General features: G+C 38.1%; 1 long non-coding RNA gene across 4 annotated transcripts; it reads left to right on the top strand.

The window, feature by feature from the left end:
• Positions 1-1082: 1082 nt before the first annotated feature.
• LOC128851122 (uncharacterized) lies at positions 1083-24881 on the top strand. Of its 4 annotated transcripts, XR_008448381.1 has the most exons (7): positions 1121-1190; positions 1281-2614; positions 4845-5011; positions 6644-6729; positions 12862-12980; positions 13631-13935; positions 16317-24881. It is a non-coding gene; the product is annotated as an uncharacterized LOC128851122 (long non-coding RNA). The 4 variants fall into 4 exon arrangements; XR_008448379.1 differs by having other exon boundaries at positions 1083-2614; positions 4848-5011; XR_008448380.1 differs by having other exon boundaries at positions 1083-2614.
• Positions 24882-25525: the final 644 nt, after the last annotated feature.

Raw genomic sequence — 25525 nt, 5'->3', positions numbered from 1 at the left:
TCATGTTATGTGTAGCTAATTAACTATGGCATGTCTGTAAATATAAGCTTTGCCAGCAACTCCTAAGATGACAAAATATGAAAGGATTATAGAATTATAGTTCTGTCCTCCAGAACTGAAAACCACATTTTAGAAACAAATAAGGAAATCTTAGTTTTAAAAAATAAGCCCTTATGTTATGCTGGCAAGCTCATTAACAGAGAAAAAGTTATTTATTGTTTGCTGTTTTAATGTGTCAGTACTGCAATAGCACCTGATATTAGGAAGAAATTAATGCCAGCTGAAAGCTTGAGTCCAGCACATTCAGAGACAGCTAAAAAAGTATGATACTTTCTGTTTCATTTACTGTAGGACTAGACTGGAATATTTTCACATTAATTGAGTCCCAGTTTCTTCCACGAGAGCCTCAAAATTCACTTATTCTTTTCTCTGCATTCTTATGGCATAGATAATGACCAGGATTATATGGATGTGCAAAGACTTTGATAGGATTGGGTTTAGTCTGATGGTCTACACACACAGAGAGAAACTGGACCCATTAATTTCCCAGTGCACCAGGAAGGCAGGAGAATGAATGATTCATTTACAAACAACAAATTTATAAAGAAAGTGGAAAGGTGATTTGCATATTTCCTCTTAGCAAACCACGAGTGCATCTTTATGGTCCTTCGTGTGAGTCATTTTCACATACGTGGAACAACTGAAAAAAGAAAACAGAAATGGAACACATGACTCATACTCATGTCATTTCAGAAAAAGAAAAAACAAAAAGGTACATTTTACAAGATCCAAAGAGTAAGAAAATTGCGTGAGGTGGACTCACAGGTTGCTTTTTGGCCTCCAGGGAGCAGAAATAATGAGGAGTGAGGAAGATCAACTGGAAGATTAGGATTTTATAAACTTTATTATTAGTGTTGATTGTGTTGAAAAGAGCTGCTCACAAAGAACTTTCTGTATAAGTTTTAGACTGGGAGAGTATCAGCAGTAAGCAGGGCCAAATAAAATGAGTCATCTGACAAACTGCAAAAATCCTGTCTGCCCATCCTTTACCATTTTTACGTTTTCTTCCTTTCTGAATTTATTTTGCTCTTGCATAGTGATTCCTGTATTCAGCTGTGGAATTTTACTCTTCCTCCTGGAAAAAGCCAGCATTGATCTAGCAAGCATCGGGGAGTGACCCTACTGTAGATGTATGTGCATCTCCTGTGCATGGCAGAGGAACCTTTAACCTGATGAGTGCTGGCTGTGTGTTCTATGTCTCTTCATGCTTTCAAACAAAGGTGAAAGAAGTGGGATCTATCCACTCTTTGTTCCTTCATAACTCTGATCTGAAGTTCATGGAAGGAACAAGAAAGTGAGAACAGAGTGTGAGCCATGAACTCCACATTGATGACATCTGGAAGAACTGCAGCAGCTTTAAGATAAGTAACTTCTTTCCATGTTCCCATGCCAGTTTGTATCCACACAAACCGATATTGCCTTCACAGTGGTGCAAATAATGAACATTTGATGCATCAGCAAGTCATTGCATTAATGCTCATCTGATCTGGCAGTGTGACTAATGGCGAAGTTCAAAGTATAAAATCCTTTCAAAGGCCAGTGGCCTAGATCAGATATCTGCCTTGCCAGTTTTTCATATTGACACTCATCTAGATAAGAAAGAAGATGCCCCTGAACTTTGAAGTCTAGTGGAAGGCATGTGCCAGGCAGCAGATAATGCAAGGAGACGTTCCTGTCATCTGTTTTTGACTCTGGGATAAAATAGCCAGGCTGTAGTCAAAAAGAGAAAAGACTGCTTTCTGAATGATTGTTTTGCCAACATAGTAAGCAAGTTATTTTGCCTACAAACAGCTAGTGTCTTTCCAGCTGATTGAGTATCTTGCTTGTGATTTTCTGATTTGCAGAGAGCAATCCTTATCCATAGTAGTAAGGCTGAGAGCTGTCGTGATCCCAGGCGCTTTATTTAAGCTACCTCTGGAGTACTTCATAATGATGGTGTGAGTTTAGGTCCTTGTCTGAGGGCTAGATCAGAGGCTGTATGAGTCTATATTTACTATTAATATATCCGTATCAAGTCTGTCAGCCAGAAGTATCATGGCCAGTCATAAGCTGTAAGAGCAATGCTGGCTTTGTACCTCTGGTTTTATGGAAAGGATACTGGAGAGCACTGGATTTGATGGAATGTCATAAACCAGTGTCTAGGAGCAAAGTTGAAGGAAGTCATCTGACTTAATAGGCTGCCGCAACAGATTCAGTATTGTCCGCACACTGGCCCTCTACAAAGGGAGTTTTCATTGTGGAATATTATACATGTTAAAAGTGAGTCCTATCAAAATCATTTTATCTTCACTTAAATAGTGCTTGGCAAGGCAATACAAAGAGTAGTTCAGCAGATATAGTTTGAGCTTGGTATCTATTGACTGAGCCACGCAGGAAAAAAACTTCATGTAATCTGGCACTTGTAGGATGAGCAAACGGTCAAGAAAGAAAAATGTGATCACTAAGGAATATGACAAAAGCTGGGAAAGAAGACTGTTCAGTGCTGCACAAATGGATGGAAATTTGCAAATATTCCCACCAGCATTTATTTCAGATACAGAGTAAGACCATCCAGGTAAGCTGAAGAAAGTTAGTATTTAAAGATAACATTCAGGATGAAAGATTTCAGGTTGTTCTTTCAGTTTCTTAAGTCTCAGAGATCCATAATGACGTATAGGAATGTATTTTAGTAACTGCATATTTTACGAAGGGTTTCATTTGTCCCCTGTTACTTTGTTCCAAATATTTCAATGACTGTTTTCATTCAGCTACAATCAATATACGTTTTCCAGTTCATAAGATTATCTAGTTTAAGAAAGATCCTTAAGAGGAACAAGGCATATTGATTATCCACCATACCCACACTCACTCTCATACCTGCATGCAATGTGCATTGAGGCCATGAATTTACCAAAAGAGCCTCAAGGCCACCTTACACTGCCACCATGGTGGTTTGTTATGATTAAACTACAACATTAGACTACCACCATGGGTTTTTTTTAGAAGCAGTAACAGTCTGGTGACGCTCAACTTCATTAGCTGCTATATGTGGAACTGTTGTCTTTGGATTTATTTCATACAGACAATCAACAAGCCAAATTCTTCTCAGCTTCACCAGCACTTGCTCTTAGCAGCAGAAATGACGATGAAAATATGAATGTTTGTCACTGTATGCAAATCCTAAATTTATCTGAGAGTCTCTGGCCTGAAATACATTTCTTGCCAAGCCCCGAGGAACAGGTTGAGAGTCAGTATCATGAAAAGCCAAGTTTTATGACCAAATCTTTCCCTTAAGATGTTAGTCAGTGGTCCTCTGACAAGGAGCATGGAGCTGGAGGGAAGTTTCAATTGACCAAGTGTCTTCAGCCTGTTGCAGGCTGCAAAGAGAGTAGCAAATCAAGTACTTGCGGATGCTATTCAGTACCAAGGCACATGCAGCCCCCCAAGGACATGTATACTGAAAGGGTGTGATTTCACTGGTCCAGAGCTCATGCAAGCTCTCAGTGAGATCCAAGCTTTGTATTTCATTCGTAATGCTTTGTATTTCAACCTGAATACTAACTTCAAGGATCGGAAGAAAAGTGAGAAGAATTTCACAGAAAAATGATAAGGAAAGCAGTATTGAGTAAAGAAAATTCATAGCAATTTTTAAATGAAAATGTATACGGTTGGTATGACATTTTAAAATGCTGGGTTTACCACTTTTTATGAGTGCAAAAGAAGTACAAGCGCAATATCGTGTCTGTGTTTTTATGTATTTGTCTGTATATACTTACGTGTATCTACATGTGTATACATGTGTACATATACATGTAAACGCAGGTTTTGCAACAGACCTTTGTAACAGACCTTTCACATTGAACACCAATTGTACAAGAAAACTAAGAACAGATAAAATGCAGATACACTTTACAGAGGGCAAAAATCATCAGGTAGGATGATGATATGCATCAAGCTATGCACATGCAAAACATTTCTTTGTCTACAGAAAGGGTTATCTTGGATTTCCTTGGGAAAATGACACTATCATCTCCAAAAGAATTGCTCACCAAGGCTGGTTTGTCACAATTAGCACAATCTTTTATGTAATGCCACCTCCTGATCAGAAGGAGCTCTGATGTCAGGCAAGAATGAGTTTTCAAGATTTTAATGAAGGGCGTTCGATAGCCTGCTAACCAAACCATCTACAGTGTATTCCCCTTGCCCCATTCTGCAGGATGGTGAAAACAGAAAGGCTGAATGATACTGATCATTTGAGCTTAGCAACCTCCCTGGGTGAGCAGTAGGAAGAACAGTGAAAATAAATGGTTTCTGGAGTATCAGGGTTGCTCTGTGGGTGATCTGAGCTCAAAGGACAGGGAGTCTTTGCACACTTCCATAAATGCAAGTAAGGGCAGTTTATGTCTAAATTAGATGTTCTTCTCAGTCCCCCACCTCCATCCTCTATTTTTCAGGGAGTATATTAAAAAAAAACCCCTGGCATATATCAACTATCATGCCTGAGTTTAAATTGTTGTTCCCTTTTGTACTTTGAAAAGTTTAAACCAGCTCTGTGCATTTTTCACTAGCAAACGACTCCTACAGCCCTGCTGTTCTGTCGCAATCCATCAGTTTCACGGGGTGCCACACAAATGCATGCATTTGTTCTTGTCATAAATCTACCATGAAATTTGTCTTCTTTCTGTGATGTTCTCCAGGAGACCTGCATGATCACTTCTAGGTAATGATCTACAGGCATAAAATAGCTTTGAGGGCCTGCTGAATCCAGAGTTTAACTGTATATTTGATGATCAATGTTTTTCCAGCAGATTCAGCCCTACCTGTCTAGTTTTGCCTCAGCAGATGTAACTAATTGTGAACACACTTGCAAGCAGTGTTTTCTTGAAGAGCTACTGGGTATTTCTGCATAAAAAAGGAATCAGGCTGACTAATGGTATTCAAATGGATGTCACCTCCAGAATAAATACTGCAGGTAAGGTGAATATACAGTATAGTGATAAGGAAAGGGAAATGAAATGTAGAAAAACTAATTGGGAAATATCTGGCAGAGAAACAGCATGGCAGAAACCAAGTTTTTGATATAAAAACTTGTAGGTGAAATATGAGCCAGCCATGTGATGCCAAAAATAGGGAAATGGTATTTGGGGGCATAGTAACAAAAAGTGTTATATAAAATACCTGAGATAAGATGACTGTTCTTTGCTCCTCCTGTAGTGGATTCTGCGGGAGGCGTGTGCTGGCTTGGGTGCATGCTGGCTTAGGCCACCATGCTCTGAGGAGCCTACGGGAGAGAAGAGCAGAAAGAAGATGCTCAGCAAATAGGGCCTATGAGTAGGGGTTGAAACAAGTGGCTGTCTTTGTTATAGAAGCAAGAAAAGTCAAGTGAGATCTATGTCTTCTAGCACAGAAAGTGCTATAAAGAAGTGAGTGATGAAACTTCCTGTATAATTGTCATTTCTGCTAAGGGAAATGGCAAAATGAATTTAATTTAATCTGCTACAAAGGAGAATTCAGCTGAATGACCAACATTGGCAGCTGGTTTTTTGTTTTTTGTTTTAGAAAGTATATTGATTTGGGCTGAAAATTAAGAATAATCCAGATTATTCTAAGAGCAATTAAGTTCTTCAACAGTCTTTCAGTAGGAATAATGATGATAATATTATAAAGCTCACTAATTTTAATTTGGATTTCAAATCCACTCTCTTTTCTCTTACAGTGCTATATGACCTTTACAAAGAGAAAAAAGGTCACTGTAACTTAACGACTCCAAAAAGTTGAAGGCTTCCCAGAACAGGCCACCATAAGCATTCTTCAGTCTTTTATAGTGAACTGCATTAGTAAAAACTGGAGATCTCATTTAAAAAAAAAAATATATAATTTTATATAAATATTTCTCTTCTAAGCTGTACGTGCAAATGCCATGCAAATCTATGGGCAGTATTTGTCCCACAGGAGATAAGGTAGAACATTATTCCTTTTCTGAGTTCTGCAATGTATATTCTATCAAAATGCATATTATGCAATTCCGTTGTGTGCAAACGGCAAGTTTTCATCAATAAATTAAAGCATTTTTACTAATTCAGCCTTAGAGTTCCATTCCTATAAAACCCTTGACTGCTTAATATAGATTTGCCCACATTTCATGAAGGACACAAACAGTGAAATTTTACAACCAAACAGTATTTCAGGACCTGCAGTAACAAAGTTGTAGTGTTATAGCATTAGCCTTTCATCCCTCCTTTTCTCCTTTGGCTGTTGGAATGTATTGCTGCCCCAAGATGTTCCACCCAGATGAATTTTTTTCGGTTCCCAGCTCCTTTATAGTACAATCCAGTATCTATACCACATGTGCAGCCTTTATAATTGCTGGCTAAGGGAACCAAAGTCCAGTTACAAATCTGAGAAGTTTCTCATAAAATAAAACAAGGATGTTCTACTACATGTGTAACCTGCTTCCTAGCAGCTGTGTTTCTAAAGTATTGTCTCTATTTGGCCCATACTGTACAAAAAATACTACAGAAACACTTAAAGGTGAGCTGTTTAAGGAAGCTTGAGCTCTTTCGCTTTCATCTGCAGAAAGACAGTAGTCATGTCTCCCTTTCAGTGAACGAGAGTAAGCAAAACATCTGTGGAGCCACCACAAGGCTGCAGAGGCAGGACAACTCATTGATGTCCCAGAATGCAGCTCTGGTGAGTACCATTGCCATGTACTTCAGGTGGACACATAGTTTATGAAATATATAATTTGAATAGAAATATGTATGTATCAAAATTGAAGCCTCCATGATTTAGCTTCCTAATTATCTTGTTCTACTTCACTGGATAAATTCATAAGATGATTTCTAGCTTCAGACGCAGAGTATTCCTAGAGGCAAAAGGTTCTCTCTGATTCATTATTTCTGTCTTTGTCTCACATTTAGGTGATAGAAAAGGGAATAAAGGAAATCACAAACCGAATGGCCCTGTGAAATTACAGACTATAAATAAGGAATCTGATCTCAAGTATGTGACAGGACATCTTGCCAAGCTACTTTCTCAATCTTTAACATTTTATAAATAACATCTCCTTTTCTAGGCAAGAAAACAGAAATGATGTGACACAAGCCATAGAATCATAGAATCATAGTATAGTTTGGGTTGCAAGGGACCTTAAAGATCATCTAGTTCCAACCCCCCTGTCATGGGTAGGGACACCTCCCAGTAGATCAGGCTGCCCAAGGCCCCATCCAACCTGGCCTTGAACACCTCCAGGGATGGGGCATCCACAGCTTCCCTGGGCAACCTGTGCCGGTGCCTCACCACTGTCATCATGAAAGAAATTCCTCCTTATGTCTAGTCTAAATCTGCCCCTCTCCAGTTTAGAGCCATTGCCCCTGGTCCTATCACCACATGCCTTTGTGAAACAGTCCCTCCCTAGCTTTCCAGTAGCCCCTTCAGGTACTGGAGTCATTTTATGAAATGGTTGAATACCTTTTTAAAGTTCCAGTGAACATTAATGTGGTTGGTCAATTCCTTGTCCTACTGTAACATACTCTCTTCCTTTTTTTGTCTTCTGAAGTTGTTCAGGAAGCCTTCAAAGCACCGTGATTAATAAGGATTTTTCTAAAGAAAATCGCTCTTGACATGTTACTCTTTATAAATAGGTGTAGTATTCTGCTTGGTCTGGTATGAATGTTTGTTTTTTGGCATCGCTACATTCTGTTGTGTTGAGAGGTGAGCAGCCTGCTGTAAACTAGCTTTGGCCTCCAGGCAGCTTTGAAGATTTCCACATTTCTTGTTCCTTCCTTGTGTTTCTATTATAGTAACATTGGGTGAGACTTCTTCCGCTTGACTGCAAGCAAAATAATTGAGCCTCTAGTCTTCATCTTTTCCCTAAACCAAAGTTTCCTCAAGTAACTGAATACGTATTTTCATTTTCAAAGACATGACTTCAACCTGAAGATAGGCTGCATGCTTGGGCTTTGAGAGTGGATGATGAAGGAGTGGAAACTTCTTTTTAATGGAACTGTATATCTCTAAATATAATATAGGTAGTACCAAAGCTGATTTTGAAACTTCTGCTAAAATAAACAAGAGAATGCCAATTCCATAAAATAAAACACATGTATCGCTCCAGGACCAAATTCTGCTCTTGCTGACACTTGGAAGACATATGCAGCATGGTGACTACCTGAATACAATGAGCAGTATCTGTGTAATTCACCTATCTGGAAAATACACTTTTTACTTTAAGACTGAAACACCAGATTTTTCTATGTAATCAGGTTCTGTCACTTAGATTTCACCTATCCTGAATTTTGAGGTTTGTGTATGCATGCATAAAATACACATACAGTTCTGTTAAAAGTACTGAATTTTGCCTATTTGGAGGTTATATGAATGTCTCTTTAGTGAATAACAAAATACCTGCTTGCTATTTGTCCTCAGGCTTGGAAAATATCGGTCAAGGTAAGCACAGGTTGTTACTTCTTCCATCTCCACTCTCATGAAGGTTAAAATCCTATTTAAGTAGGGATTTCCAAAAGCACAAGATTATGTAATTTCGCCTACAGGAAATTGATATGTGTCTCCACCATATCACAGAAATACCAGTTGAAGCCATCTCTAGAAATCTCCTCAAAGGAGAAATATTTCCAGCCATGGCCTTGCCTGGCCAAGTCCTTAAAACCTCCATGCACAGAAGTTCCACCATGCCTCTATACTTTCCTTGATGCCCAACTCAAACCTATGTGGCAATTGCCTCTTGTTACATTGTCTGGAACTACCAGAAGTTTTTAACTCCATCATCTTGATGAGAAGCTCGATATGAGCCATCGATGTATGTTCACAGCTCAAAAGACCAACCATATCCTGGGCTGCATCAAAAGAAGCGTGGCCACCAGGGCGAGAGAGGTGATTCTGTCCCTCTGTCCTTCTCTTGTGAGACCTCATCTGGAGTATTGTGTCCAGTTCTGGAATCCTCAGCACAAGAAGGACATGGAACTGTTGGAACAGGTCCAGAGGAGGGCTACAAAGATGATCAGAGGGCTGGAGCACCTCCCATAGGAGGACAGGCTGAGAGAGATGGGCTTGTTCAGCCTGGAGAAGAGAAGGCTCCAAGGAGACCTTATAGCGACCTTCCAGTACTTGAAGGGGGCTACAAGAGAGCTGGGGAGGGACTTTTTACAAAGTCTTGTAGTGATAGGACGAGGGGCAATGGGTATAAACTGGAGAGGGGCAGATTTAGACTAGACATAAGGAGGAATTTCTTCATGATGAGAGTGGTGAGGCACTGGCACAGGCTGCCCAGGGAAGTTGTGGATGGCCTATCCCTGGAGGTGTTCAAGGCCTTGGGCAGCCTGAACTAGTGGGAGGTGTCCCTGCCTATTGCAAGGGGTTTGGAATTGGATCTTTAAGGTCCCTTCCAACCCAAACCATTCAATGATTCTATGATCTTTGTAACTGTCCTTCGAGGAGTTACAGGCTGCTGTTCCTTTAAAATATCTCCATAACTATCAGTGACAACTATGAATCTTATTTATCCTCACTAATGCTGCTAGTCAGCATCTGACACAGCTGCAATATCTGTAAACTGGTAAATTAAATACTATCCTGGACCTCGAATAACTTGGCACAGAGAAGTGCCTGTATTCAGGATGATTGGGACTGATTGTTTGCACATCTTCCATGGCATACTAACTACTGAAGAAACAAATACAGGTATAAAATTCTTGATCTTAAGCAATCACTAATTTGGAGATAGATTCTGGCTTGTTTGGCAAATGACCATACGTGAGCAGAAGTGAAATATCTCCCTACACTCTACTTGCACAAAATGAGCTTCTTCAGCTCTAAGCAAGACTATGGTCCAGCCTTTTCAAACAGGGCTTGAGCAGAAAAGCTGGATCCTTGCCTCAGTTCCTTTGACTCTATCCCAGGTGCCTGAGCTTAGTGTTTAGAAGTTCATCAGTCTTTTTGTAGGCACTCTGGCTTTTAGACCCAGAGAAGAACATTTATTTTCTTAGACAGTAATCCAATAACTTAATTTTGGAGCTCTTGAAAATTTTGGGGACACTATATTCAAATCCACAATATTAATAATTGAGCATTACTCCAGAGCTAGAAATTAACTGTTGCAGCAAATAAGTAGTACACAAAAAGAATGCCAGTTAGACAAAGTAGCATGTAAAATGGCAGAATAGTAAATTTAACACATTACACTATACTGTTTAGAACTATATGTTCAGAAAAATGTCTTTCCTCCTGCCTTGCAACTGCTTTTCTAAAGGGAGGAAAAGGATTATGTAGATTCTGTAAGTGTGGGAATCATATGTTGCAGGCTGTTTTAATTTTGTTAACCTTCAGCTCTACTCAAGTATAGTCACTTTTGCAAAAAATTAAATCTGGATGAATGAGGAGGTCTAAATGTTTGACAGTTCAAGCCCTGAGCCTACAGCATCTAAACGGCTTTTATTTCAGGATCGATGCCTCAAGCAGGACCTAGCTGGAGCTCTGGGTTTCGCTGTAAAAGTTCTGAGCAGATTTCGTTGTTGCCACAAAGCTCTAATCCCCCTGCATTTTATTTGATGAGAAATCATTGTGACTTCCTTTAAAAAAAATCTGACAGATTGTTTTTCATAGCTAGAGAAGCAGACTGTCTTCTTTGCCTTGAGGTTGTGAAGACAGAATAATTTTACACTATCTAGATTACAAAAGAAAAATGAAAATTGCTTCTTCTAGCTCTTTCCTTTGTAAACCCATGCGAAGGAATATTTTCCATTCGTTCTCAATAACACACACATACATATATTTATATGTACAGGTAAAAGTTAAAATCATCTTATCCTGTCAGTTTTCTTTGTTCTGCTTTCATACCATTCATATTAACAACAAACCTTTATCTGCCTGTACAGTACTTTGTCATTATAAGGTTTTTTTCTAACAAATCATGGCCCTAGCAGGTTCAGGGAACAATTGCTTATTATGACTATGCTTAGCTCTTCATTTTGTTTAGAAATTTACCTACACAACCACAACAAAAATTTATTTTGCAAATGAGAAAGGTCCAGCACAACACGTATTGACATCTACGTCAAAATCGGTACCTTTATTCTCTCTGGCTTTTGTAATCATGAAAGAAACAAAAAGTGTCTCAGATCTAAAACTTAAACAAATCCCCAAATTAATATTTGGAGTTTCCATGTTTGTATTAGAGCATATGGGTTTGTTATGAGACCTGTACTCAGTTCAGTAAAATACGTTTCATTTCCTGATCAAGGGATTTCTTCTGATATTTTAGTCTGAATGTATACCCCTTCAAATCATATTTCTGGTAATTTGCAATGACAATTGTAGGATTAGACTTCCAGGCAACTGTATAGTAGACTGTTTATGAATAGAGAATGTAATTAAGTAATTTATAAGCAAAAATGGGGAAGATGAAAGAACATTACCAAGACAAGAAAAAAGAGCAGTTATTCCATATCCTCTCCTTTTTTCAGATTAGACTTGTGCTCTTAAGGATCCTGTGCTGCTTCTCATAAAAACAGAGTTTGATTTTACTGGCCAAATTCCAACCACAATTTGCCTAACTAATTGCTTCTTGCATTCATAATTGGGGGAAGCATTCCTCACTTTCCAGTCCTGCCTGATTTACTTTCATAGCGTCCTTAATTGAGTAGAAATAGAGGACATCCTTCACCAAGAGATGACTGATTTGAAGACGGTTGATGACACGCTTACGTATACTAAGCTTGTCACATATAGCTCGCAGGGTAACATCACAGCTCTTGGTTCTCAGTAGCTGGTACACCTAGCACAGTAATGCTCCCCTCCTGTCAGTAGATTTGATCAGTTCAGTGGAAATCCTAAGCAAAAATCCTCCTTTCTCTGCCTCAGACATGCATGCAAATGAGAGATGAGTAAATCTTTCATTTTTAGATCAGGAGCAGCAGTGAATTGCTGGGGCTGGCTGGGTTATCCAGAGCCCTCCCATCTCTTTGTTCAGCGCTGCAGAACTTGGATCTTCTGGGGAGGAGAGACAGATGGCATCCGGGTGCTCAGTACTGCAGAGTAAGCTTTCTGGTATCCTCTTAATCAGCAGTGCAGCAAGTTCTGCCGATTTATCTTGAGTTTCTTCTCCTTTCAGTCTTTCTGAGAGCCAGGCATGGAAATAATAGGATATGCACTTGCTAGGCTTACCAGCTTGCTGACGAAAAAAAATCAAATTCTCTCACGATTTGTTAAATTCAATCAATCTACTTGAAAGTTGATGCTACCCATTACTCCTGTGGCTCTCTTTTCTCCACTTAGTAGATTTGAAACTCTTGTGTGTATGAAACGCACGAGTGTCCGCAGACATTATGTTTGAGTTAAATAGTGTGGTAGTTCAATACAGGAATACAATTTCAGAAATTGCAGTTATTCACTTCAAAATGTGATTTTAAAATGCACAAGTTCCTGGTTAAGCAGCTGATCATGGGAAATGTGTAACAGGCGAGCAGAATGGAGAGACCTAACCGGCTGCTGCTGCAACAGCAACTGCTGCTGCTGCTGTTTGGATAATGCAAGGGAACTCTGAGGTGATATAGATTTTTACAGGTTATTTCTGAGTAGTAAGGGTTCACATCTGAGAAAGTATCTGGGTTTGAATGAAAGCTTAGCCTCTGACTTTTATTTTGAGTTCAGGAAAGGCAGTTTAACTGTTTGTGCCTCAGTTCTTTTTCAGTGAAACTGGGGTAAAACTACAATACTTCTTTCAAAAAGATACTGAGAGTTGGTGTGCAATACTTTTTAGCTATATTTCCATGACAGCTGATCAGATATGATGTCCTTTTTTTTCAGACTTGCTGCTTTCAGAGAACAAAAGCATAGTACCAAGGGCAGCACAAGCTGTTTAGATGTATCCTTCCAGTCGGCTGACATGAGAGGTGCTGCAGTACCAAGGAACGGTAATCTCTCAGGTGAATCGCCCTTTCTCCTCTTCATGCATTGCTGCTTTATGAATCACATGCTTCTACAAGATGGTACAGTGGTATTTTTCCTTTCTATTCCCTCTCATCTCTGTTTTGGTACCCCTACATTAGCAGGGTTCATTGTGACTGTACAGAGAGAAACACCGATCTTTTCTATTCTGCTCTGCATTCTTTATCTCCTCCTCAGTTCAGTTACTTTAGCAATAAAATTAAATTACTCAAGATGAGTTACTTACAACATCTGTTCGAAGGCAGTTTGACAAGGCCTGGGTAAATATGGGCCTGGTGAAACACCCTACGCAGATTTGTAAATGACTTCTTTACAGGCTACAAAATCTGACCCATTCTTTCAAAACTGGATATTTTCCATGGTGTATTTGTGTTTGACTGTGATTAAGAATCAAAAAAGGGCTTTCATTTTGACCTATTGCTTGAGGTTATTCCGTGTCAGATGTGATAAATTCATGGTACACTCTATTCTCCATGGTACAGTATGTTGCATAACAGAATCTGCATTTATTTAACACTATGTTCAAACAGATAATGTATTAATACAATGCTGATTTTGAGAAAACAGTAGGGCCATGATACATTTGTGGGCTTTTTTTCTGAACATATCTTACTTTTTTTTCCTTAAGAGTCCCATCCAAGTGGATTTTCGGTAAATGCAACCTGTACCTGGATTTTTCATCTGCCAGAAGCAAGATTTTGTAGGCAAGGTGCTGAAACCAGAATGGGACTCAATGTGTGCTGGCAGCCATTTGAGTGCAGATAGCAAGGAGAAAGACAGCAGAAACAGCAGCTGTCTTGGAAAAGCTGGAGGAGACCACACCGGCATGACACACACCAGAGCCTCCTGGGGAAGCTGGACCCAAGAAGAAGGCATAAGTCATGCAACAAATGGAGAACTCCGAAGTAGGAGCTTGATCTTAGCAGAAAGCAGGTGGGTTGGTAGCATGTTATCATAGAATCATAGAATAGTTTGGGTTGGAAGGGACCTTAAAGATCATCTAGTTCCAACACTCCTGGCACGGGCAGGGACATCCCACTAAATCAGGCTGCCCAAGGCCCCATCCAGCCTGGCCTTGAACACCTCCAGGGATGGGGCATCCACAGCTTCCCTGGGCAACCTGTGCCAGTGCCTCACCACTGTCATCATGAAAGAAATTCTTCATAATGTCTAGTCTAAATCTGAACAGATACGGAAGAACAGACATGAACAGCATTGCTCCTCACCCACATCTTCCAGTGCTGCTACTCCTCCATTCCAGTTTTTTAGCTTTTGGAAATGCCAAGGCTCAAAATAAGTACCTTAAACTCAGGTCATGAAAAAGGCTCGTGTAAATGTTTTTTACCCCTGTGTTATCTGACATATCCTGTATATTTAATGGTGAGCAAACAATCAACGCACAAAAGTTTACTTTCAACAAGCACAGTATTTTATTGAGTGTATGTGGAGTGTATTAAGTGAGGAACTTCCCTCGCTGTCATTAATCCACTACATTTATTTTCCACTCTGAAGATAAACAAATGTAACAGCCTTCCAGTACTTAAAGGGGGCTTCCAGAAAAGATGGGTGGGGGTCTCTTTATCAGGGTCTGTAGTGCCTGGATGAGCGGTAATGGTTTTAAGGTGAAAGAGGGTACATTGAGATTAAATATTAGGAAGAAACTGTTTTCTATGAGGGTGGTGAGGCACTGGCACAGGTTGCCCAGGGAACTTGTGGATGCCCGTCCCTGGAGGTGTTCAAGGCCAGGTTGGATGAGACTTTGAGAAACCTGATTGAGTGGGAGGTGTCCCTGCCCATGGAATGAGTGTTGGAATGAGATGATCTTTAAGATCCCTCCTAACCCAAACCATTCTATGATTCTATGACTACACAAATATCTTTGTAATGTATTCTCGCAAACTTTTCCTCTATGAAAAATTACTACAATGTAAATTTATCACTGGAGTGCATGTAAAATACTATCAATCAGATGTTTGCCTCAGTAATAGCACTGCATTTCATTAGCAATGCTCTATAACTTCATTGTCATAACTGAAATTACAATCTAGTTCAGAAGCAGAAATTGAAACTTGATATACAGGAAAGGCTGAAAAAATATTTTAATATACATTCTTAATCCTCTCGTGCTCAATTCTAAACAATTAATGCTAGTTTGGTATTTACTTTCTTCAGCTTAAAATGGGGAAGAATAGGAAAAGTAGAAATATATTTCTTTAAAGAAAATCGAACAAAACTGAACTGCTTTGGGACAGCTTTGCAGCTTGTGAAAAATCAATGTTGCTTCAATTACTGTATTGACTTCAACGTACTGGTGTTGATTTACAGTATTGGGGAGCTACACAATGATTAATAGTAAGAATACCTTGGACTTTGATAGTGCTTTCTATCTTGAGATTCCTAATTGCTTGTCAAACTCTCCCTGTCTTATAGTTTGTGAAGATGAAGTATCATATTCAGGACCCCATGAACACTTTTAATTCAAGACAATTACAGATTTATTCAAACGCATGTCTTGTTAATAAGTCTTATCTTATTTCCTTATTTTTATATGCATGATACAAGCAAGAGAAATGCCTGGAGGCAGCTGAAACTGTTGTTTGTGAACAGTCCTTTCAAGAAGTGTAAAACCTATTTGAAACTCAAAAGCAGCTTTCAGTCCTGCTGTCATGTTGCAGACAAGATGAGGAACTGTCTTAAGTCTAAATTCATAGCAAGATAACATACAAACTATCATCCCTTGAGATGATCCAGGTTACTTGTCTACTACTTATTTTGTGTTCCCTTCAGTTTGCTGCATAATCCAAAACCAGGTGTGGCACAGCCCTTTCTTTCCTCAAGCAGTTTTTTTTCATGCCCCCAGCAGTCTTTTCTTAATTAATTCTGCGGGAGGAACAACACTATAGCACTTTATGATTTTCGTAGCGATTTTTTTCCATGAAGTACAATGCATTGCAAACTCCAGTTCAACTTCTCACCACTATTCTAAGGAAAGAGAGTATGAGGATGATCCTCTGTAATGCCTGTGCAGGGATCATAGATAATTACAGTTGTTATGATTGGTGTACAAAATCCTCCAGCTAATAGCATTAAAGCTTCCAAGGGATGCCCTATGGAGAGCAGGGGCTGGCCAGGACACTTATCTGGTGATGCTCTGCACCTGATGAGCACAGTCTGTCCTCACTGCTGGTTGGACCTGGTGGCATGGAGTTGCAGCACGCCAGATTTGATATATTTTCCTTGAATACATAATTTCCTAGGTTGCTGTATTCTTTTAATTAATATAATTAAGTTTTACCTTATTCTGCTTTACTTAGTTCTGGCGAAAGGATGAAAGCCACTTTGGCCTATAAGTACCACTGAAGATAAAATATTTGTTTATCCTTCGGATCTACTTTCTCATTATCAGCACTCTGTCTTTTCACATTGAACTGTATCTATCTCCAGACACAGCCCATATTGATGCTATTTAGGGCCATAATAGCATAAAATACTGATAAATCTGCTGGATAATAAACAGCAACAACCTACTTTATATCAATGCAATTGAAGATCTCACAGTCTGTTTCAAAATGAAACCACCCATAAAGCACTCTGCACTCTCCAGGAGTAGAAACTGATAAGCTTTACCCAAAATTTATCAAAGCCTCGAGTACAGGACTATGATACTGTGCTGTACTTTGTGTAGGTGTCCATGATTGAAGAACAACTTTCTGTTTTAAACAGACAATTTGACAAATCAGCAATACCCATTTAAAATATCTCCGGTTCTTAGACTGATGCTGACCCATTTCAATACTCGATGAAAGCAGTTCTTGTTATAGACCACTCAAATCTATTGTACAAATATGAAAAACAGAAGCAGTATCTCTCTCATCTATAGAAGTACCTAAAGCATTAGGACTCTGATCCATGCTGAAGATGCCTAAATATTTTAGTACTTTAAATAACAAAGAACAAGAGTTATCAGGTACTTTCAAAACTGTAGGTTATAGTACAAATCAGATTCCTAGCAATTTATTCAAATTTTAAAAATCATAAAAGATTTATTGAAATGTTTAAAATAAAAGTTTATGTTCTTCAATAAACTGTCTGCAAGATCTAAGCACAAAACTCCACACACAAATTCCCTCTCTCCCTGTTCAATAATTGTTTGCCATGAGTATGAATTATGCAAGTTTTCAAAAGCTGTATTTGCACATGTGATGCTAGAGTAAATAGGCATTATTTCTACACCTTTAGTATTAATGGAACTTTCAATAAAATTACATCCTGTTTTAGTACTACTATTTACAATTTGTTTTGTAACATCAGAACATTTTTGTCTTGTTTTGTAAATTAGTCTTCATGGATTAGCACAGCCATCTGGCTAAAGTGCTTTAGAGATCGGCTTTGCTGAGTTCACCCTACAATACCGTTTCTCTTTGATTACAGTTATTAGTTATGGCTGAATATAGACTGATGCTACCAGAAACTGGCACGCTGGGGTTGGAACAGGCTTCAAAGGTTATGTTCTGGACCTTTCTTTAGATTTGCTCTGAAGAACATATTTGGGTTTATAATACCAATGTTTGGAAAAGCACTGTTTCTCAATAACTGTGTTTTTTAAGAAGCTGGGACACAAGCCAACTGCAAGTGGACACTGAGATTATTCAGGGACTTGCGGCAGACAGTGCTGATCAGTCAGAGTCAGAAGCTGAATGAAACAGGCCTCTGTGGGATATTTGGCTCTGAATGATTTTTGAACTATGGGATGTGATACCGGGAGCAGTGGTACAAATGCTGAAAATAACCTCAGTAAAGGGATGGAGCAGTTAAAGCTCTGCAGGAGAGTGAAGTGCAGAGGACAGCTGGGGAAGTTTAAGTCAGTGGATGATAGCAAAACAGGATGATTGGTCAAAAAGTATCTTTATTTTGGGTAACAATGCATCTGAAACATTGCACAATTTTAATAGCTTCCAGTTAGCTCAAGCAGAAAAAGCTAACTATAAAACTTATAGGAATGTGGTATTACAGCATCTAGAAATAAAACATGAAAAATACATTACTGATCATTTAGGGTTGCTCAGACTGCCTAAGCTTAGTCTTATAAATTAGGTAGCTAAATTAGAGGGATAGTCTGCATAGATTATTACTGGAAAGAGAGAGGAAGGGAAGGGCTGGCAGTAGGAGGCTCCTCCAAAGAGTTAATTCAGAGCAGCAGGTAGTTTAAATGCTGTAGTTATCCTCCGAGGGAATTCCTCTCTCTCTTCATTGACTGTATAGGAAGCTGTAGGGCACAAGCCTTCTAACATAGTAATCTGAAGTAAGGTATGTAAATATCCACCAAATAGTACAGAAAGGCTTTAGGAAAACAGAGTCTGCAGTCAAAGAGGGAAGAGAGAGATTGATAACTTTGGGAGGGTAATTCATCACCTATTAAAGACCACATCAGGATAGGGACATGGGACAAAAATCTGAGAGAGTGTGCATGAGAATGCAACAGGCAGGCTAAAATTAATCCATAACAAAGCAACCAGAATTTGCTAACGAAAGAAGATTTTGTTCAGAACAACCATTGTAGAGAATAGAAAAACTCGGATGTTGCAATACAGGTGAAAGAAACATGAGGCGGGAAGACGTGTGGAGGTCAAAGTAAGCCAGCAAACAACTAGCACATGCTGTGGTAAATAACACAAGCTAAGCATGACTTGCTAGTCATGATATGAGATAGGGGAACTTCAGTGAACTATATCATTTTGCAACGATTTGCAAGATCCTGCTGGTGTACCTACAGTGATACAGAAGGACAACAGCACCCTTAGTTCAGAAAAAAATTACCATCACTGCAAAAGTCTGTACTTGGGGTAGTAGATGGAGACCTGACAGTAGACAGGATACTTCTTTGTCCATTTTAATTAGACAAAGGTGTACAAGACAGTATAGTGCCTTAAAAAGTAATGGGGCACTGAAAGAAATACTGTCAGCAGTTAAAGAAATGACTTTAAGCCCTTACCTCTGTCTCCATGAGATATGTAATTTGCAACAGTATTATATTTAATGTACCCATTACTGACTTAAAAATTACTACAAGTTCTTGCTCTCATTCAGAGGCTGATCACAGATGATGTTCAGGAAAACAGAACAACTGAGGAATTATTCAAGATTATCTTCCAAGGCAAAGGGAAGCTTTTTGCAGAACAGAGCTTAAAGGGTTGTGCTCTCTGCTACTCCAGAAAAAGGCCATGATAAAGCATAAGCTAAAATAATGTCTGCAATGTTTTTTCTGCAGGGAGCTGTAGGGCAAATGGAGGGAATATTTTTCCACACTTAAAGAAAAAATGAAACACTTCATTGAATTAATCTTTCACAACAGCAAAAAAACCAGTAAATAAATACTTAAAAGGGACTTTTTTTCTACTGTTTACAAAGGAAGATTTCCTAGGTGAAATGACTGATGCCAAACATTTTTCTCTCTTTTTTTTTGTACCTATAAGGATCTCTCAAATTCTGTTAGCAGCATACATATTAGCACACACTTAAATACCTCTTTATAGGACATTCACCACACACCCGTCACACTTGTTTTGTTTGGCATGAGGTATTTCACCACAAAGTGCCACAGATTGGTTTTGATGTAGAGTACAAAAGTTTGCATAGAGGATGGCTTTGGTAAAAGACTCACCTGAAAATTGGGGTAGCAATATGATTAATCGAGCCCAAGCTGGGCAAACACAAATGTGAGCACATGATAATAAAATTAGCATACCAGAATTAGCAAATGCCATAACATACATAGATATTCCCTCAGGTACTGGTCTTCACCAAGAATTCTTTCTGACAGAGAAGGGGTGCAAGGAGTCATTAGAAAAGCAATTGCTGTTGAAAAACTCATGCTTAACTTATTATGCCTGTATAAAAAAAACCCAAATGCAAACAAACAAACCAAAAAAAAACAAACAACAAAATACCGAGCCTGGTTATTTCCATTTATCATGGAAATACGTTAAATGCATCACTCTTTCTGCTAATCTGTAATCTAGTAACTTCTGAAACAGTTGGCTGGTCTCAACTAACTCTGACAAAGGAGCAGTTGTCTCAAAGGTATCAAGTTATTACATAAGTTTTTTGTAACTGGGTACTCACATGAAGAAGAGAGACAGTAGTCCCTTCACTGAAGAAAGATTGCAGCTTGAACTCAGCCTTGATTAGACACCAGATAAACTGCATGAGGGACATTATGAATGCTCCAGTCAAAAGAAAAGCCTCATTGAGAGGCAGCAGATTATTAAACACCTGAGAATCCAGCCACAAGACAAATCCATAGGCTTCATTTAGGTGCCAGTACTCACTGAAACTGCTCATTAACGACTTCCTGCCACAGCAGCCAAAAGCAGCTTCACAAGCAGATATTTTTTTTCCAACTACCAAAATATGATTTGCAAATTGAATACAAAACTGGGAGTGGCCTGATGTTAAAAAAAACCCCACAACACAACTTTCTGATCATTTGATAAAGGGATGTTAAAACAAGATCGAGGGCTAAGCTACCTACATGCCAACAGCTTAAAAAGGGAATTGGATTCTTACAAAATGCAGGTTTTGGCTCACAGAGTTCTTACTAAAAATGAGTTTCCATAACAGTAATTTAGACTAATGTACAGGACACCATATTTCCAGTCACCACTTAATCCAAAGGCCTCAGTAATAAGAGAAGGGAGGCACTGGATTCTGAAGACACTATGGAGACAAGAAAAAACTCCTAAAAAACCCTCTGCAGGTCATTTAGGGATTCTAAAAACTATCTGGAGGTCATTCAGGGATTTAGAAATCTCTGGGAAGAGACAGATGTTTTCTACTGGCCTTAAACGAACGTTGACATTAAAGTAGTTGTTAGAGCTCTGAGAAATACAGAGCAAGTCAAGTGAAGGAACCCATGGTGATAGCACATGAAAAATAGGTTTCCTCAAGCAAGAGATAAAGTCCTGTGCTCTTTCATGGGCATGCCAATCTTTTTCTAGTTTGGTTTTGTCTTCTCCTCAGTCTAAAATGGTAACTAATTTAATGGTAACTAATTTAAATGATTCTCTTTGTAAACAGAATTTCTGAATCACTAAGAGACAGGGAAATGGCATTTTCTATGCTGAAAGTGAGAGGTGTGCATGTATGGCTTTGTAGCTACACTTCTTTCTTTTCTTTAAACTTTTGTAAGAGCTGCCAAGTGCAAACGTATTTTAGCCAAGAGAGTCTTTAAAAAGATGCTGTCTAATGGATGTTGCACTGAGGGTTTGGAAGATGCCAAGAATTGTCAGTTCTCAAACACTTTTTTTTCCGTCTACAAGAATTGATATAGAGCTAGAAAAGTGAATGGAATCATAAACCAGACATTTTCTTTTTAACCTTGGACTACACAATAATGATGGGTTTACAATGGACAGGCTCTGACTTTAGTGACTTGCACGTGACTCACACAGACTGCAGCAAAACACACTGGAATTCTTTCAGAGCAGTACAGCTTTCCCACAAAAAACTGCAGATTGCAAAAACAGTCTACAGAAATTACTGTTTTTCTTGCTAAGCTGTAAGACACACAAAGTGGCCTCTGAGAATATGAATACATTATCTGACTTCTACTTTTGTAACATTTATTTTAGGAAAGCTTTTTACTTATCTATTTGTTCTCTTCCCAGCTATGGTTGACTGTAAATGAACCATAATTTTGAGAGATTTTCATATAGAATACTCATTTCTGCATATCCATTTTGCTTTTTGAGAAATGTGAGTAATTTTTTTGGTTTGTAAAATTAAAAACAAAATGCTGGTCCACTTGGTTTGGATTTTGCCTTAATTTCTGACCAATTTTACATGCTTTCACTTGTAGCACTAGAGGCTATTAAGATCTTTCGATACCTTCAGGCAGGCGTTCTCAAACACTTGTCAAGCTTGAAATCAAGTTCAAAAGAAAGCAAATGCAAAGTAAATTAAATAATAGAGAAGTCTTTTTTATGGTTTTGATGATCTTGAATCAAGAGATTATGTTCTTTGTAAAGTATTGCATTCATTTATGTATTATGTGGTTAACATACAGAGCTTTCTCAGAAGAGTCTCCACATATCTTTTTCATACAGTTTTCTTCATATTTTATCTTTATTCCCTTTCTTCCTGCAGTCTTTCACAAGAGAAAAAAATCAGGTCATAATTATCTTCTTTAATTATCAGGGAACATAACTTTTTCATTGCTTCTCCTTCTATTTCTAAACTTGCATGTACTGTTTTGTTTGTCTTTTTCGCCTCCTCTGCACTGCCTTGGTTTCATAAATCCTTAGCTCACTACTGACTGCTCCAAGTAGTTTCCCAAATTGCACAGGCAAACAACCTCTTTCTGCTTCTGCAAATGCACCTCCCAAAATCCTTGCAGGTTTTTTTCTCTTCACTAATGTTTTTTTCATGCTGCACAGTAGATTCATGCCTGTAATATAGAGGCACTGCAGTACCAATAAGCTGCAAATGAGGTCCAACACATAAAAACACAAGACTAATCCTATACCTTGGGAATCGAGTGGGAGAGACAAAGAGATGGTTATAGATCATATTCTGACCTGTCACATTGAGATAAGTTCAGCTTGATTGGCTCAATCAGTAAGAATGTATGTATGTTCAAATATAGACTTCTTACCTTCAGTTGGAAAATGTTGGTGTGAAATAGTGAACAGAGAGTTAACATCAAGCTAAGTTACCATCATTAACAATGATCCAGCCCACAATGCTTTGTGAAGCATTTTTTAGCAAGTAACATCATTTTTTCTACCTCTTCCAAAAGACAAAGTTGGTGCTCAAAGGAAAATATTTTTTGTTGGTAGATGATGTGAAGTAAAAAGCCTTTCAGAAAATTATCAGTGGAATTGCTTTGAACATTGGCAGCATCATATACAGCTGTGTATCAACTCAGAAGGGAACTATTTTGAAGGTGATCGTAGCTGATTTTCTTAATTTGTTTAATAAAGAGATTTACAGGCACAGTCTCACTTTTTTTCTGTTGGACCTTGTATATCAACTACATAGCCTTAAAGACATGACACCTGTGACTTCTGTTTGTATTTTTTACTGTACTAGATTAATCAAATAACATAGCAAGTTATTTCTACCAGCTTTGTTCGCAGTTCCATTATCTACTCCAAAGACAACTACAGCTAAGTCTGAGGGGATTCTATGAATAAACATTTTTTTTAATGAACTTAGTAAAAATATTTGTAATAAGCAGTCTGCCTATCAGATCACCGCTTTCAGAAAATAATTACTGTTTTTCTTTTGTGTTCAAGAATACACTAAGCAAGTGTCAGCTTGGAGATTCGATTCATGTGAACAAATTCATTCACAACACAGAATCATGAGCTTTGCCTCTGTCTAACAAGTTCCCGATCCTGCTAAGAATGTGCCATGTAACTGTGAGACAAATCTTTCACAAAATCAATTGTCACACTTCACCCATTTCTTGAAACTAGCATTTTTTTCACTGACTTCCTGAAGCAATTGGTATAATCCATTTGGGAAGGCAATTACGATGCAATATAACTAATGTTTTGCACTCTGAAGGTATTAATTAAAGTTTGTTTGCATGTATGCCTGCACATATGTGTATATTTTTACAAAGAACTATTTTTTTCTAGTAGGAACTATTTTTATCTTTAACTGAATGAAAAAATAGTTCATTTTGTTCTTCTTTTTTATCCTCACCCCACCCCCTCCGCGCAATGTAATGTCTTTGATATAAGTATACAAGCTAAGCAGATAGTCTGTGAGCTAGTTGTCCTTCAGAGATGTGAAAGAATCCATTCCTAGTCCATATCCCAGCACAGAGAAACACTCTGTGCCACCACTATGGCATAATTCTGTGTCACTTAGATCTTCTGTAGAAGTGATACATACTGGATCTGTCAAGTGACAAAATCACTGACTTTGACCTAAATTTTCCATAAAACATGGCATGTCAAGAGAACCCACACACACTGCAGTAACTCCTCCAAGCCTACTCTATCTACTGCTGCTTATTTTGGCTTTTCTTAGGAAAGCACAAGCTTATTCACAGAAAGAACTAATCACCCACAGAAAGGAATGATCACCTTTGTGAAAGTTTATTTCCCTTTTATGGCAGAGTTGGAAGATTCTGACCTACTTTAATTCACTCATTGTGTATCTACTTTGCTGGAATTACTGCAATTTGATATCTGCTCACAATGCATGTTTCAAGCCCTAAAGATGACAAACTTTTGTTATGTTGTCTCATTAGAGTTCTGCTTTTGATAGGAACAATGGGCGACATTTGAAAATGATGACAATATTAGTTTATGAGTTCTTTATTGTGGTCGTGAAAGCTACAGACCCTAAACATTTTTTTCTAGTTATGAAATAAGAAACAAGAACACTGAAGTTACTGAAGATAGGCCAGTTTAAAGATATTGCTAGAGAAAAAATGACTAACCTTGATGAGTTATGTTGGTTCTAAGGGCAACCAGTTTTTCTTCTGTTTTGTTGGCAATCTTGTTGGCTAACATTTGAAACAAAATGTAATTGTCTTGACTGCAAATACTTTCAAATGAAAGATAATAGTCCATTGAAAGACCTTCCTGAAAAATATGCTTATAGAATTGTGCAATCAGATCCCTTCTGTGTTTATGTGCCTTTTATTTCAGATATTCATTTGCTAAATCCTGGGACATAAATTCTAAGAGACTACTTTTTTTATTTTGGAGTATATACAACTGATAGCTATCAAATGCCATCTTCTCAGACAAGCTGTTTTGATAATAATACTTGGGAGATGTGGTATTCAGCAGCAAACAGTATTGGTCAGTGTCTATGTATTTCTTATTTCTCATTTTAAGACCATAAGCAAATTATTCATTCAGTTGTTTATAAGAATGGTGTGGATTAAATTTATACTTGTTGTAGATGAGATATAATTTAAAATAAAATAATATGACTAATTATTTTACAGATACTAATAATTTAATCATTGGTTAAAGAAAAGTATAATGTTACAATAAACTCTCGGTAAAATAAAAAATATGAACTGAATTGATAATAGTAACCATAATACTCTCTTTTCCACAGAACTATTATTTATATGAATCTGGGGAATATTTACTGTTAAATTCCTTGGCAGAAAATGGCCAATTCCCTTTATGAGTTTTTGTGAATCAGTCATAAGATAGGATATTTTTTAAAACTCAATGTGAATTTTTTTCACCTGCACATGGACTCCTGAAATCTGATAAGTAGCTCTAAAATCAGAAGAACAGGCCAATATTACAGGACAATAGAATTAGAAATAGATACTTTTCTGTAATCAAAATTCTAGAGAAATTCCCCTCACGTAATAAAATAACCAATGTGACATCATCTGACCCCTGTGTACTCTCAAAAGATACTCTTTATGTCTTCAAGTCATAAATGGAAGACATGATTTTTTTTTTTAATAAAATATTACTGGTATTAACAGTTTTGTTGGCTTCAGTTAGGCCAGTGTGATGGAGCTAATGTTTCTGTA

This window comes from Cuculus canorus, chromosome 2, assembly GCF_017976375.1.
Source record: "Cuculus canorus isolate bCucCan1 chromosome 2, bCucCan1.pri, whole genome shotgun sequence".
NCBI lineage: Eukaryota > Metazoa > Chordata > Aves > Cuculiformes > Cuculidae > Cuculus > Cuculus canorus.
Note: the sequence above shows the minus strand (reverse complement) of the source record. Positions and strands in the feature narration are given on the sequence as shown.